Source organism: Gorilla gorilla, chromosome 7 (genome assembly GCF_029281585.2).
Source record: "Gorilla gorilla gorilla isolate KB3781 chromosome 7, NHGRI_mGorGor1-v2.1_pri, whole genome shotgun sequence".
Lineage (NCBI taxonomy): Eukaryota > Metazoa > Chordata > Mammalia > Primates > Hominidae > Gorilla > Gorilla gorilla.
In genome coordinates, this window is record NC_073231.2 from 50,159,088 (window position 1) to 50,174,923 (window position 15,836).

Consider the following 15,836-nt stretch of genomic DNA (forward strand, 5'->3'; position numbering starts at 1 on the left):
GAATGAAATATATATGTATGTATGTATATCTACGCACACATATGTGTGTGTGTGTGTGTGTGTGTGTGTGTGTAAATTCTAAATCATATGGTCCCCAGTGTTTGGGGATAAAGGAATCCGAGACCTTTGTATTCTTTAGACAGGTCTGGATGTGAAGGAAGATTTGAGATTGAATGGTAGTTGGAGAGGAATTTAAGCTCATCCTTTAAACATTTTTATTTTAAAGGATGGAAATGACCTGAGTATGCATTAAGTAGAGAGGAAGAGGTTGAAATATTGCAGCAGGGTCTCCCAAGGTGAGGAGGGGAATAGAAATGGGGTTGGAGTAGTTAGTGTTTACAGGCAGAAGGATCACACATTCTCTGAGACGCCAGAAGTGATGTTGAAGATGGAGGTGGCTATCTTTCTAAGCAGGAAGAAGGGAAGTTGAGGAAAATCAAATTGAACGGGTAGTTACTGAAGTGGCAAAAGCTGGAAATAATTGTTGAGGTCAATAGAACAAGCTGAGAACAAGGATTGTAAAGGATTGACAGGCAGGACTAAGGGCCTGGGCAATTTTAGAAACCCTGAAATCTGTGGGGCCACTCTGCCCCTTGTTGCTTGATATTCTCCATCAGTGCTCAGCTTCCCCTTATGGTGAAAAGACTTGGGAATGAAGTTTTGCAGAAAGAATTCTATGACAGGATGGTGTGAAAGGCTACTGAGGTGGCTGCAGGTGGGGAGGTGGCTCTAGCTTGAGAATGACGGAAAGGGGCAGGGGCTGGCGTACACTGAAGACTGTTGGGGAGGAAGACAGTATGAAAGCTAGTGTGCTAGGAGTTTGTGGACCAAAAAAATGGTGTTCAAATGGAAACAGTACTGCGTAATAACAAGGTTCAGGGCATGATTAAAGAAGGCAGCGGCTGAAGTGGAGGGGAGGTGAACTTCGTTGGAGTTGACAGACAAGGACCTGCGGGATACTCATTAGTTCATCCACACAGTCTTTGAAATTAATCAGAATAATGACCAGATTTGAGCTAGAGAGGAAGCGCTAGTCTGATGGCAGAATGCTTCAGTAACTGTGGGGGATTAAGCTGCATGTTGGTAAACTTAGGAAGATAGATAGAGGCATTCTATGGTACTGGTAGAGAGAGGGTTTTTTCAGAGGAGGAAAGATTCTATATAAGGGCATCTTTGTAATGGAGTGAGGAGAGGGTGACCCCACCTGCTATCCCTACTACACGTGTAATGAGAGGACAGCAGCTTCTACTGGAGTGGACTGCAGGGAAGTGGTGGCCTGTCAGGAGAACCAGACAAGATTAATATCCTATTAACACCCAGCAGGTTATTCCACCAGCCTTGACTCAGTTTTCCATTGTCATCTAGCCCAGTAGGTTTCAGCTGATCTCCTAAGGTCTTTCCTCAAGGGATTCTGCTTTAGTTAGTCTGGGGCGGAGCCAGGAAAACTATGGTTTCAAAAGCTCCTGGGTGATTGGTTAGTGGCCAAAGATGAAGACCACCAGTGGAACCCACATTTTGCTTTCATCTGCACAACAGCATTACATCACATGCCTAGCTGACCTCAACATATTGCACCTATGGCATACCTGACTCGGCATTCTTTCATAAGAGTAGAAATGAAGTGCTAAAACAATTCAAAGATATTAAATTACTAGGAATCAGTTTAAATTGTGAAACAGTGTCACACCATAATCTTTAAATTAGCAAAGCATTTTTAAAAAATCTTAATACTCGTTGTGAATTGTGAGAAGGGAACTCGCATACTCTGCTGAGGGGATTGTAAATTAATACAGTCTTCTTGGAAAACAGTTTGACAGTACATAAATAGGATTAAATATGGTCAGACTCTTTGATCTAATAATTACATTTCTAAGACTATTGTAGGTATATAATCAGAAATGTGGATCAAGACATATTTAAGATATTAATCAGTGTTATTTGTAGTCACAAAAATGGAAACAAATGGTTAAATATGGTATATTCATGTGATGGGATATCACAGAGCCATTGAAAATTATAAAGACATTTAATGACATGGTGGATAACATTAAGAAAACAAAGACCCAGCTATAAAATTATATATATACTTTGTGCTTGATTGTATACACACTTACATTTTAAAATACTGAGCAGGAAATTTTTTAAGTTATTGATTGTTCTCTGGGTGGTAGGAATATGTGCTATTCTATTCTTTTGTGTTTTTATATTTTTCTAAATTGTATACTAGGAGCATGTTTATTAAGCAAAAAGTAAGCTTTAAAAAATTAAAATTCTTACTCTAATCTCTTCAGCAAAAAGAATAAGGAAAACTCATTTGGGATGAATGTTGCTAGAGAAGTCCTTGCTCATAGTAATCCCCAGTGTGTTTTCTAAATACTTGCAAACTATCTATTTATCTGTTGCACAGTGTTGCCAGGTTAAGCCTGTTGGTTTTGTTCTTTTTGTTTCATATAATAGCTTTCTTGAGATATAATTCACATAAAATTCAGCCTTTTTAAAGTGTACAATTCAGGAGTATTCAGTTTATTTGAAAGTTGTGCAGCCATCACCATGATCTAATTTCAGAACAGTTTTATCAACCCCAAAAGAAACCCTATACTCAACAGTTACTCCCCATTTCCCCTTCCCTCCAGCCCTTGGCAGCCACCAATCTCCTTTCTGTTTCTACGGATCCGCTTATTTTGGACATTTCATATAAATGCAGCCATACAATATGTGGCCTTTTGCAGTATCCTATTAATGAGTCTCCAGTCTCTCCTCCCTACACTGCTGGAAACGTCATTTAGACCGCTACCATGCTAATCTTTCTAGCGTAACTGTGACTTTACCATCTTCAGCTCAAAAGTTTTCATTGTACTCACAGTTTATTAAATTGACAAGAGCTATTCCTTATTCTGGGGGTTAAGGTTTTCAGACTCTACAAAGTAAGTGCCTAACTAAATACCTGGTAAATAAATGAACTAAATGAATTAAATATACTCTACCTTATCTCTTCTTTTCCTTCTCCCTCAGAGAGGAAGATAACACTATGTGTTAGTCAGATTTCAGGTCACCCATAGAGCAAGACAATTTCTTTCTAAAGTTTAGGGCAGCGGTTCTTACATCTCAGCAAGCATCAGAATCATGGGGAAGGCTTGGCAAGCTGATGCTGTGCTTCACCTCCGAAGTCTCCTTTCAGAAGGTCTGGTCAGAGCCAGAGAGTGCATTTCTGACAGTTCTCAGGTGACCCTTTGATAAGCGTGGTTCTAGGGTCGTGCTGGCTCAGGTAGGATGCAGTCAGCACTCAGTCCAGGCTCTGGCAGTAACCTGGGGGAAAGAGGAAAGTGAGGAGGGGAAGGACCTACACTCCCAAATCCCCGGGTCCCATGGTCATCCCAGCATGCAGGCTCCCCACAACAACTCTAGCCTTGTCTCACTCTTTAGTAACTGTACCACTTTGGTGCCCTGAAGTTCTCTTATACATGCTCACCCATCTCCCCTTCACTTTGGAAAATTATACCCATTCTTCAAAACCTAGCTCAGGCATTCATAAAACCTTTGCCTACTCTTCCAAATGAAGGAAGTAATTTTTCCTTCGTTAGCACTTTGTATTTTTTATGTATATTGTCTTGTATGTTAATTAATTCCATACTTGTATCTTCTTCCTAAGTCTTGCATTTCATGAGATCAAATTCTGTTATTTACTCAGTGACTGTATTGCAGTGTCCATAGAGCAAAGCATTTTGCCCTTAGCAGCTACTCAATAATTATCAGTACAGTTGAATTCAATATCAGAAGAAAATAAATGCAAATAGATTTTTAAGTTAAAAGCCTGTAATTTAGGCTGTATTTTAATACCAAAAGAGACCTGTTTTAATTAGAAACTTAACCATATATAACATTAGATTGTTCAAATATATTTTTGCCCTAAGTATAATAGTCACTGCTCTTGGTTCAGAAACATTGACTTGAAAGAAAATACCAACTAAAGAAATCATATGTTTGTGCTATGAACACGTATATACTGTGTCGTGGTGTCTCTGAGAGCTAGCTTAGTTTTCTCCACGTCATTCTATCCCAACTAGAACCAGGGTTTAAATTTCAGCTTGATGGATTATTATCAATTTCATTTTAGTATCAGGCAGAAGGAATATAATATAGCTAGCTGTCTCTGAGGCGTCAAGCAATTATCTCAATTTCTTTCAAGTTTCATTCCATGCTTATTACTTGCTAGTTATAGCTAAATAGGGTGCAGCAATCTTAGAGATCTTTATCCATAGGTGTAGCTTTTATAAACAATTGTTCTTTATTCTCTCAGTGGAAAAACGTCTTAGGACTATTTAAAAGAAACAGGTAGAGAGCAACATAAAAAATAGAAGGAATTTTCCTTAATCTTTTTAATGCCTATTGTAGACCACCCTTATTAACTACTCAAGGGATAACTAGAAGCTACCTTTCTTGAATCCAATTACATATTTAGTTCCACAAAGCGTAATAATTCTCCATTTGGGGCTATAAAGGGGAGAAAACCCTCCACTGGCAGCTTGCCAAGGCTATTCTGTGCTCTTCACAAAGTTTGTCTGCCAAAACTAGAGGGTCCCCCCAGTCTCTGACACTGAGGTCAGAGAATTGGACTCCACTGTACAATCCCAGTGATAGCAATATGCTTATGCTTTTGCTGACAGCTACTTGCCTGTGTCTCAAGTTTGAAACTTAAAATAGCTAAAATATAAATCATGATCTTACAGAATGGCTGGTTTTGATGATTACCAAAATCCATCATTTGAGGGAGAAAAAATTGTTAAATTAAGGGTTTTGATTCACATTTTTAGGTGCCAAGGTAATTTTCAAATTCCATTTGTAAAAAAAACTTTCTAAGTTCTAGTAATTCTCAGTAAACATTCTGTAGGTATGTGTTATTTGCAAATAAAAATGCTTAATTTGGCTTTTTTTTTTTTTTTTTTTTGAGATGGAGTCTCACTCTGTTGCCCAGGCTGGAGTGCAATGGCTCACTGCGACCTCCACCTCCCAGGTTCAAGTGATTCTCCTGCCTCAGCCTCCCAAGTAGCTAGGATTACAAGTGCGTGCAATCATGCCCGGCTAATTTTTTTGTGTTTTTGTAGAGATGGGGTTTCACCATGTTGGCCAGCCTGGTCTCAAACTCCTGACCTCTGGTGATCCGCCCCACTCTGCCTCCCATAGTGCTGGGATTACAGGTGTGAGCCACTGCACCCGGCCTAATTTGGTTTATTTTTATGAGATAAAATTGGTATCTTTTTGGAGCAGGGGAGCTTCTGTTAATCTAGAGCTGCCATTTTCATTATTAATGTTAACCATTGCCTCATAGCAAGTAGTGTTCAGAATAATTGTAATGATCTGACGAAGAGTAAGTTTTTAGGAATTTGTATGGTAAGAAAATGATTCAGAGGTCCTCCCAAACTAGATTTTTCCTTCTTGTTATTTTTTACCACTGTAGAAGTGTGGTGGAAAACAGAGAAAAGAGCATAAAAAGGTATTTCAGAAGAATACTTCTTACACACTTACCCTAGAAAGGAAACATTATTTACACTGCCAAAACAGCCTGTAACTGTGTCCCTTATTTCTTATCAAACCACAAGCCTTTATTAAATTTGGGTCCTGTACTTTTTTCATGCAACATGCTTGAAAGTTTTGCTTCTACTTTGCTTTTCTGTTTGATTGAGGTAAAGAACCCACAGGAAAGTTTGGAGTTAAATGAGTGACAGTGGACAAAAGGGAAGAAGGAGTGAGTTTCTTAAGGCCCATCCCTGACAGAGACACTGGAGTGGGAGGCAGCAGCATGAGCCTGCCTGGAGCCCACAAAGGGCTGCCTCATGGGGACAGTGGGTGCCAACAAAACCGTGGACCCTCTCCTGGGAAAGAGGCAGCTGATCAGGAGGCATTTAAAAAAGTGTTACTTTCACTTTAACATACCATGGGCTTGGAAAAAGTAAAAGGGAACCTTTAATTCTTCCTGGTGGAATCTGTGAAGCCTGCGTAAAGGGAGTATGCTTTGAGCTGCTTTGGAAGGATAGACCAGATTTTTCTGAGAAAGAAGGGCAATTTTAGTAACCTTTACTGGAAAGCTCTTGTGATTTAGATATATTTCTTGCTCTGAAAGAGTTGGTAGAAGAAAAAACATGAGAAGTCTATATAGTTAAAGAACATACGATATGCTAATGACTCTAAAATATCTAAGTATCTGTCTATATTATACAGAAGAACTTAGGATAAATATAAGTTTACCCTAAGTTTTAAGTATAGTTATATATATATATATATATATATATATATATATAAATAATTAAAACATAAGTTTTAAGTATAGTTATAATACAGATTTAGTAGGTTGGAAATTGTTATAGAAATATCCTTTGGTTTACCAAAGAAAATAATTTTTACTTGAAATTTCATTGCTAATACCAGTAAAATGAGATTTGATTTCTCATTTCATTCATTGTAGGCAGTCTTTGTGCCACTTAGTACGGTATAGGTTTCCCTCAGTTGTTGCAAGATTTTTTCTGAAAATAAGCATGTAAACAATTCATACACTTACAGTTTATATTCCAAAGAGCAGGTTACTTTAAAAATTCCGTTTGGTTTGCCTAGGTTTTAGTTTGTTTGTTTTTCCCAGCAGCACAGTCAGCTTTATTTCATTCCTTTTCTTCTTTCTTTCTTTCCTCTCTCCCTCCTGTTCTTTCCCTCTTCCTTCTTATTATAAATTCACAAAAGTCTGATGTGTTAATGAAAGGGAATTTGGAAAATACAAAAATTAAATTACACCTGTAATGCCCATTGAAATAATTTAACTGCTAATATTTTGATAACTTTTCTGTTTTAAATTAATTTTTAATTTTTTAATTTTCTTTTTAAATTAATTTTTCTTTCCAAATTCACCATCAATTTAGATTATTTTATAAACATTTATAGTCTATTAAATTCAGATAACAGTTTATGTTTATTAAATAAGCCCTTACTATATGCCAGCCGCTCTTCTGTGCCCTTAACATTTCATGCTCTCAGCAAGCCTATAAAGGTATGTATTATTGCTCCAGTTTTACAAATGAAGAAACAAAGCTCCAAAGAGGTTAATTAAATAACTTGCCATGGGTCAAATAACTAATATATGTAGTGTTCTAGGGATTTCCAGCCAGAGTTGACACCAGAGAATGTGATCTAAGCCACAACATTGTACCGCTTTTCATATGATTAATGGTTGTATATTAAAGAAATTATATTATGAATCTTAGAGATCTGTTAGAAAGCTCTCAGATAACACTCATCTGAGAGGACTTTGCTGGCTACCTATGTAAAATAGTATCCCTCACCCCATCTACATTATACTCTTATCTTAATCTTACTGCCTTGTTTTTCTTCTCTTTTTCTTTTTCTTTTCTTTTCTTTTCTTTTTCTTTTTTTTTTGAGACAGAGTCTCACTCTGTCGCCCAGGCTGGAGTGCAATGGCACAATCTCGGCTCACTGCAACCTCTGCCTGGGGGGTTCAAGCGATTCACCTGCCTCAGCCTCCTGAGTAGCTGGGATTACAGGCATGCGCCAACGCACCCGGCTAATTTTTGTATTTTTTAGTAGAGGTGGGTTTCACCATGTTGGTCATGTTGGTCTCGAACGTCTGACTTCATGGTCCACCTGCCCTGGCTCCCAAAATGCTGGGATTACAGGCGTGAGCCACTGCACCTGGCCCTACCTTGTTTTTTCTTTATACCTCTAATCACTATCTGATGTGGTAAATATTTTGTTTGTTTTACTATTCCCCACCCTCTCCCTACTTTCCTGTTAGAATATAAGAGTCAGTGACTTGGTCTATTGGGTTTATTGCTATATTCTCCAATAACTAGAACCTTGCTTGGTGCATAATAGGTATTCACTAATATTTGTTGTGATCTGCATTCCCCCTTAATAGATCATGGCCTCTTGCTGCCGCTGTCTGAGAGTCTCGGGATGATGGGCAACTTAAGTACTCCAGTGGAGACTGAGACTCTGGACAGGAGAGGAGAGGGGTAGGGGAACAGAGGAGCAGGAGGACAGGGAGGAGCGGGGCAGGGAGTGGGGCACTCTGCACCTAGCCATGATATTGTATGCCTACCAAGAGCCAGATTCTTGTTTCCCGGACAGTTTTTGCCAGTTGTACTTCTTATTATAATGACATAATTTAATTAATATACATGTAATGTAATAAATTAATTAAATATATGTAACATATCAAGTGTGAGTTTGAAAAGATACATTTGTTTCTGTGAAAACTAAGACTCAAAGTGAAATGAAGAAACATTGCTGCCAAATGGGTATATAGGACACATGACACATGTCTAATAGACTGGGAAAAAATCATACAAATCTGTACCTTATAAGCACTTTTAAGAAATCTAAGTGTCTATAAGTTCTAGGTCTGTTTTAAATAAACAGAAATTGGAGAGTAGACACTGTTTTTATTGTCCACTATTTAGATGATAAATTATAGGTATAGGTATGATTTATGCAAGAAGGGCACTGTGAAACTCCAGTGGAGACTGAGACTCAAAGTTACATTTATGTGTTTAAAGTTAAAAGGAAATTATTAAGGTGTAGTATGTATCATTTTTACAATTACCCTTCATAACTGACTTTTTAAATTAACCAATTACCATTTCTGAAACAGAAGAAAAGACTTTTACTGTTTTAAGTGAAACTGAGCATTCTTGGTATGCCAGATAAAATTTCTAGTTGGTGTCTTATTTAATAGCTTCATAATAAATTCAATAATAACAAAAATATTTGCTTATCTTCGGGGAATAATTGTGCATGAGCTGAGCATGACATCTTTTCTGCACTGGAATGTGAGCTGCAGGAGGACAGGGACTGTTAGCTGTTTTGTCATGACTTTCTCTCCAGTGTCTGCAGCAGTGCCTGGAGCATTAGTTGTATATTGAATAAATGGATACATGATTCTAACATATGCACTGTTTAACAGAAAGAAGTGTTTTACATTTCACAGTGATACTGTTTTTAAGAAAAAGAAAAGTGCTTTCAAATTACATAGTCACTGTTGACTAAGTTAAAATATAGTGCTTCCTGTAATACATACTAGTTTATAAATTTCTCTCTTCAGTGAAAGTATCAAAGTATAGGAACCTTTAATGCCCACATTACAGTGGTTAAGAATTGAGGAACTGTTTGGATTCATGAGCTCCAAGACTTCCTGTGTGGCCTTGTTCAAGTTACTTTATTTCTCGTGTACCTCAATTTCCTCATCTATACAATGGTGATAATCAGGCTGTTACAGGAACTAAAGGAGTGCATACAGGTAAAGTACGTAGAAAACGCCAACCAACGTAGAAACACTCCATGGATGATGGCTATTATCATTACACCCGTGATCTGTGTGACCTGTTAGGAAACAGGTCGGAGAGGTTAGATAATCCATAAGATGTATATATACATATCAAATTGTGGCTTTTAAGCAAGGAAATATGTGCTAAGTGACCTAACTCATAATAAGTCTTCAATAAATGTTAGCAAAAAAACCAAACAACATATTATGCTGTGAGAGAGAACTCTCATTTATTTAAGAACTGTTGACAACTCAAATGATAAAAACACTCTTTGTGTAGGTACAGACTGTCTTGACCTTGCCAGTTAACTTTCTCAGGAATTAGAAAGTCATTTTTTAATCTCATAACAAAATTTAAAATGGGTTTCAGAATGAAGAAAGATAATTGAATTTTAGCCTGGACAAGTTATGAAACTCAAACACAAGCGCTACATTGTAGTCCTTGATTTGATGACTTCTTTCCAGAATGCTAAGCCTTTGGTGAAAACTGGTTTTCAGAATAATAAAAAGACACTGAGTACACTCTGCTTGAAGGGGAGAGAAAATGCTTACGTTATGCAAGGAATGCAGCTTCTTCCTGACATGTTTTCTCATCTGAGGCCTCATTAAAACCTAGTCTTGCTATTCCTGGCCATATTCGCACCAGCTGACGTCGATATATAAGCAGTCCAGTAACTGGCTATGTTAAGGAACTTGGCCTATGAGAATTTAGAAAGTAGAAGCCATCATGTGCCACTGATGTCAGACTAGACATTTTCCCCCATGTTGGTAATGATAGTTTAGAACAGCTCCCTGCTACTTATGTATTCTGGCCTGAATTCTGCTAAGATAAGACTTTGAAGGAGGTTTTCCTCTTCTTTAGGACAGATGCAGATGATGGATATGTTGCAGCAAAATATTTGTGTAACCAGTGAACATGAATGTAGCCATTTATTTGATTATTGCAGCATGTGTTAAAGAGCTGCTACTGCCCATTTGCAGCCTAATGTGTTTATTACAGTCTTCCCAATGGCATCTTGAAGTGTCTTTCAGCTAAAAAATTCATGAGTATTATTGGCTTTCAGTCAGAAAATGGAATATGTCTTCTAGTTACTGTCTAATATACCACTTTAAGGCCATTATACAAAAGTAATCTAAGAGCAGACGATACTGAGAGGAAGGAATTTTTAGCTTAAACATTTGTTTATACACTGTTATTACTGTTCCTGGACTAAGACACAGCATAAGAGAAGGTAGGTGCTAAAGCCAGTTTACCTAGAGACTAGTTGTAGTTGCAGGATATGTTATTTTCTTTAATCCTCTACCTAACAATAAATGGCTAGTGTTTTAGTATTGAAAAATCATATCCTAATAATAGTGGTTTGTGTCTTATTGTTATTTTTAAAAGGCAAATGTACAGTAAACTGCTCTAAACTAGTAAAGTTGAACTTATTTGAAAACAAATTCTAGATTTTTCTGGATTTATTTGAAGTGAGTCCTCTAAAACTTTGTAACTTAACTGTTGCTACTATATGAATTAATGTACAGTTTTTTGAGTCTGTACATTAAACTGTAGATACAGACTATAGTATGTGAGGCAAATTAAAATTTTACTGTATGAAAACCAAGAAGCACTACAGTATTACGTAAAGATGAAGTTAAAAGAGCCCTTATGATCTAGTAAAAAAGAGTAATGACACTTGGGAGGAAATAATACATAATTTTACTAGGTAAAAATTTTAAAAATATTGTGTCATGTCCTCTATCACTGTTAAATGCATTACTTGTTTGCCAGTGGGAAGCAATGTTTGATTTTCTGTGCACTGTCATCCCAGCATTTAGTAAATCCACATAGTTCTACTTCTGTTTTATTTGTCTGTGTGATGATTCTTTGTATGAATCAACATTATATCCTTGAGTAGTCTGTATATTTCCTGCATAGAATATTTATTCAACTGTTGCCAGAAGTTGGGATCTTGCCAAAATAGTGTCTGCTTTGGGTAATTTCGACCAATTAACCCTATTTGAAAAGACGTATTTCCCTTCCTCTAGCAATTGGATGTCTTCTGTATCATCTTACTGACTTCCCAAGTTTGGCCTACTTTCTTTTCTACCTTTCTCAGGCATCTACATCCAAAAAGCACATTTTGTTTATTGAAGCATTAGATACTATGTTTTTTAGACTTATCAGAGCCTGGCCCAGAAATTTTGCTTTTATCCTTATAAAGGGATCGCTCTTGGAACACAGTATACTTTGAAGGAGAAACTGTTACCAGTTTAGAATGAGCAAATGTTTTCATTTGTGATAAAGCAATAGTGGATGCAGCTTTAGCTGTTGAGGTGGGATTCTGAGAAACAGTGGGCTCTAAAAGATTATCCTTCTGTAGTTTAGTTAAATAGAAATGGAAAGGTATTTAAGTGAGGTTTTATGTATACTTTTAATATTGCTTGAGCATTTCTTGGTTTTAAAAGTTTGTAAAGGGTTAGACTGCATATTACACAATTTCATATGTCTATCGTAAAGAGAGCTCAGAAGGAACCTCGGAAGTCTCTAAGTCTTTCTGTTCTCATAACAAGAGCTAGATGATTTATCAGGCAGGTCCTCTTCAGGTAGACATTCATAAGAGAAGTGGTTTCAGTAGTTCTTTCTATGTCGTTTCTAACTTGGGGAATTTCAGGGAAGGCCTAACTTTAAGAACATTTATTGGAGCTAGCAGTCAGGATCAGATGTTCGATCACTTTATTATGTTTGGAGTTCAGCAGCAGTAGTATCCTTATTCTTTAACTGAATTTGTTCTGTATATAATGCATCTGGCAGTTTTACAAGCCTCGTTTGGAAGATAGCCTGTCTTGATAAAAGATAAAATGCATATTATCGTTTACATAAATTATGGATGATTAACAAGCTTTAATGGTATGAGGTTGTATTGAGAGCAACAGCTTTGTTACCTTATAAATTATATTGGTGAATTCCATGAAAGTACATTTTTGAATTGTGTTGAGGTTTAACATTTTATTTTGCTTTCTGTCATTATGCTAAGGATTCAACTGGCTTTGTTCACCCCTCCCAGAATATTGTTACTTTTTAGAGATAAAACTTACTAATCGTAAGGCTGTAACTCTTCCCTACCGTCTAGCTCATCCAAGTTGATATCAAGGGATGTAAGGGAGGATGTATGGTCACTGTGAAAACAGGGCTATTGTGTTGTTACAGATAACAAGAATGGATGATTTGAAACTTTTTTTTTCAGACTTGTCCTTTCACAACCCCCAACATCTGGTAGAAACTGGTTTGCTCTCAATGACTGTAATTACCATCAAATACAGCCTGAGAGTTTACTTGTGTCATTTTCAGTTTTTGTGATTTACGTTAAACAGTTTCAGCATTGAGAGTGAGATGCTTAAGAATTTTAATTTCATGTGAGTGTGCAGAAATTATAAGAAACTATTAATTTAGAGCTGGTCACCAAATGAAATTTTAGAACCTTCAGTGCTGCTCTTTAGTATTTTCCATCTCCTACCTTTACACTGGAAATGAATTTTTTAACTTCGATCTACAAAAGTGCATAAAAATTCCTCTGTCCATAGAGTTTATTTTAGATATTTCTCTATGAGTGACTATACACTAGAATGTACATTTGTATAGAAAAAGTAATTTATATAACTTAGAAGAAAGTCGTTTTTATAACTTATCTATCTCTCTCTGGTTTTTATTTGTGTCACTTCTGCATTGCCCAGTATTTTGAGTGGGGGGAAAAATGAACTTACCTGGCCCCACCTCCTGTTCCAGTGTGAAATACTGACACTTGCTGCCAGCCCAGCCTCCTCACATAGGGCATTAGAAATATCAGACAGTCCACAAGGTTAGAGCACCTCATTCATGAGGTTCTGTTATTTATTCGCCTCTCCCACTAAAATGCAGGGCATAAATTTATGTGTCTGCTCTAAGACTGCAGCTGCCTGCCCCCCCCCCTCCCCCGCCCTCCTCCTGCCCTTCCTGTGTCAGTGTTACATTCGCTCCCCCCTCTTTTGGTCTCAGGTCTGTCTCCTTTTTGTTTTTATGGGTGATTTGCAGTGATTCAGACAGGGCATCCTTGCATGTTGGCACTTCCTGGAGGTTACCAGGAGGCAGCCATCCTTCCTTGGCTTGGCCAGGCATCCCCGACTCCACCCCACTTTCCCCTTGGTGGTGGAAAGGTGGGTTGGAGGTGTGTACTGGGGCACATAGCCCAGGAATGTTGCTCTGAGAAGAGGACATGTGCAGTAGACACAAAAATATAAGGAAGCAATTATGTTCATCAAGCCGAAAGTTGCAGATTTTGAGGAAATGTGTTTAAGATACCGCTACATAATAAAAGGGAAAACCACTTGGCATTTAAATAACTTACTTCAAGAGGAAATTATGATATTTTCAGTCTACAAATAGAGTGGTTTTTAAGCCAACCTTGAGTAGGTACAAGCAAATTATAAACAGTCTGCTCAAATGATTTTACTATACTTAGACTAGTAAATGGCTCCTCTTCTCCCTCCCTCTGGTCCCTATGTCCCAGTGCTGTCCCTCATATGTTACAATTGTTCGTGTATGTATTTTAGAATATTCACAGGTAAATGATGCAAATAATAATGTTAAATCATCCTCAAACTGGGTGTATATGACTTTAGGTAAAACAGTTCCTTACTCTAATTGTCTGTTGAAAGCTTTCTGATCTTTCTGATAATACTATACATTTTAGTATATGTGGCAATACTTTTGAGGGGGGGAATAGCCATTTTAACAACAAAACTTGTCACCTATACCTACTATATAGGGCATTTTGCTATGCTGTATATTGAAGGCTATATTGTAATGATAGAAACTTTCTTAAGTTTGTATGACTTCTAGAAAGCTGCTTTCAGAGTGAAAATCTCCTAGGTCATTTGTTGAAAGGTTACTTAGACTGGGTGTGTAATGTGTTTTCTTACATCTCATGATTGAAACCATGGGAATTGTGGTTCAGAGAGAAGTACTGAAAGTGAATGTCTATAAGGTATCATCTGAGAAGGGTTCTGGAATTTGGGGTTTTGTTGTTGTTACGGAGATGGGATCTTGCTATGTTGTTCAGGCTGGTCTCCAACTCCTGGTCTCAAGTGAGCCTCACATAGCTAAAAGTGGTGAAGCTTGGACATGAATACTGGCCCTTAACTTCTCTGCTATCCTGCCTCTCATAGTCTGCCTCTCTCATAGTAAATAAATACAGATTATACTTATTATCAGGCCAAAATTGTGACCACAGTGTGGGACATTGGGACTTGGTTGCATTGCTCTAACCAGCAAGAAGCTTGGGTATCAGCTTTGAAAATTATTCCCTTCTGTGTCACCTCTTGAATCAAATGTGTACCATTGGTGCAGCCTCCCTAAACGGATACAGTATTTCTTCATTCTGCTTACATATGACTCTTTAAAAAAAAAAAAAAACTAACTCCACTGCGCTATTGTATCAGAAGTGGCGAGAAGAAATTATTGTAGTACAGCTGAGACTCGGCAGCCCAGATTACAGGGGAGAAGTGGCCTGGCGGTTTGACTGGTACGCGTTATGTTCCTTAGCCCTCCTTGCTCTTTGTCCTTACTCTTGATTGTCCTCTGTCATCTTCCTTAAGTTCTCTGTCTTCTAATGCACTTTGCCTTCCCTTTGATTTTTTTTTTCTATCCAGAAAAGAAAAGAAGCCACAACAAAAAGTAAAGGAGGGGCAAAGGTGGTTTAGAAGTTTGGGGGCCAGAAGGAAGGGGAAGTAGTATAGAATAGGAGCTCTAGAAAAGACTTTAAATGCAGATTTCAACTTGTCCTGCTGCATTGTTTTTTCTTTTGGTAAGCAGTTATTGAACACCTTGAGTAGCAGTCTTTTATGGTTTCCTCACAGTCTTTGTAAGTCTCTTTGTTTAGCTCTTTCAGTACGTAAACCTCTGTCACTGGCTTGTTCTTGCTTACCTAAATATTATTTTGATTATGTTAGTGATGACGAGCACACTGATTTTCTTATATTTTTTTTATTTTCTTACTGAGAGGAATTCAGCAAGCAGGAGCTGATCATGGTCCTTCCCACTTGGGGGTCAGTAAAGTTCCCCTGACTTTTGGGGCATATCTTAAGACCTTTGGCGTTAGCAGCCAGAACCAGCTGAGGGAAGGAAAGTTTGGAGGCGGCAGGATGTGAGAGAGGAAGCGACCATGCTGTGTGCAGGGAGGCGAGCTGCCACAGAGAGAGGGCACCGATGGAGGAGCAGCCAGGCAGCTGCTGCAGGAGAGCCAGGCACAGGAGCTTCCCGAGGGGCCAGGAAGATCCCCCACTAGGGGGCATTGATTAAGAGGCCTTGTGCAGGAACTTGGGGCTACAGGGGTGTCACATGTACCTAGTTAAATTTGAAAACCTTCAATTTCGTGTCCTGGCACTGGCTCTTCCCCGGGCTGTCTGTCGTGGTTGAGCTATTGCAGCATAGACTTCACATTGGCTAACCCAAAACAGAGACTGGGAGGAGCCCCTTACAACACCTGTAGTT

At 38.0% G+C, this 15,836-nt stretch overlaps 1 protein-coding gene across 11 annotated transcripts in view; it reads left to right on the forward strand.

The window, feature by feature from the left end:
- The window catches only part of NCOA2 (nuclear receptor coactivator 2), a 295,300-nt gene that overhangs the window by 171,510 nt on the left and 107,954 nt on the right, over positions 1–15,836 (forward strand). The window contains exon 1 of one of the 11 annotated variants that reach the window (XM_055349620.2): positions 11,645–14,868. The exons of the other annotated variants lie outside the window; for them this stretch is intronic. The gene's annotated coding sequence lies outside the window, so the exon portion shown is untranslated. Of the gene's footprint in view, positions 1–11,644; positions 14,869–15,836 lie in introns of those variants that run through there. 11 annotated transcript variants of the gene reach the window in all.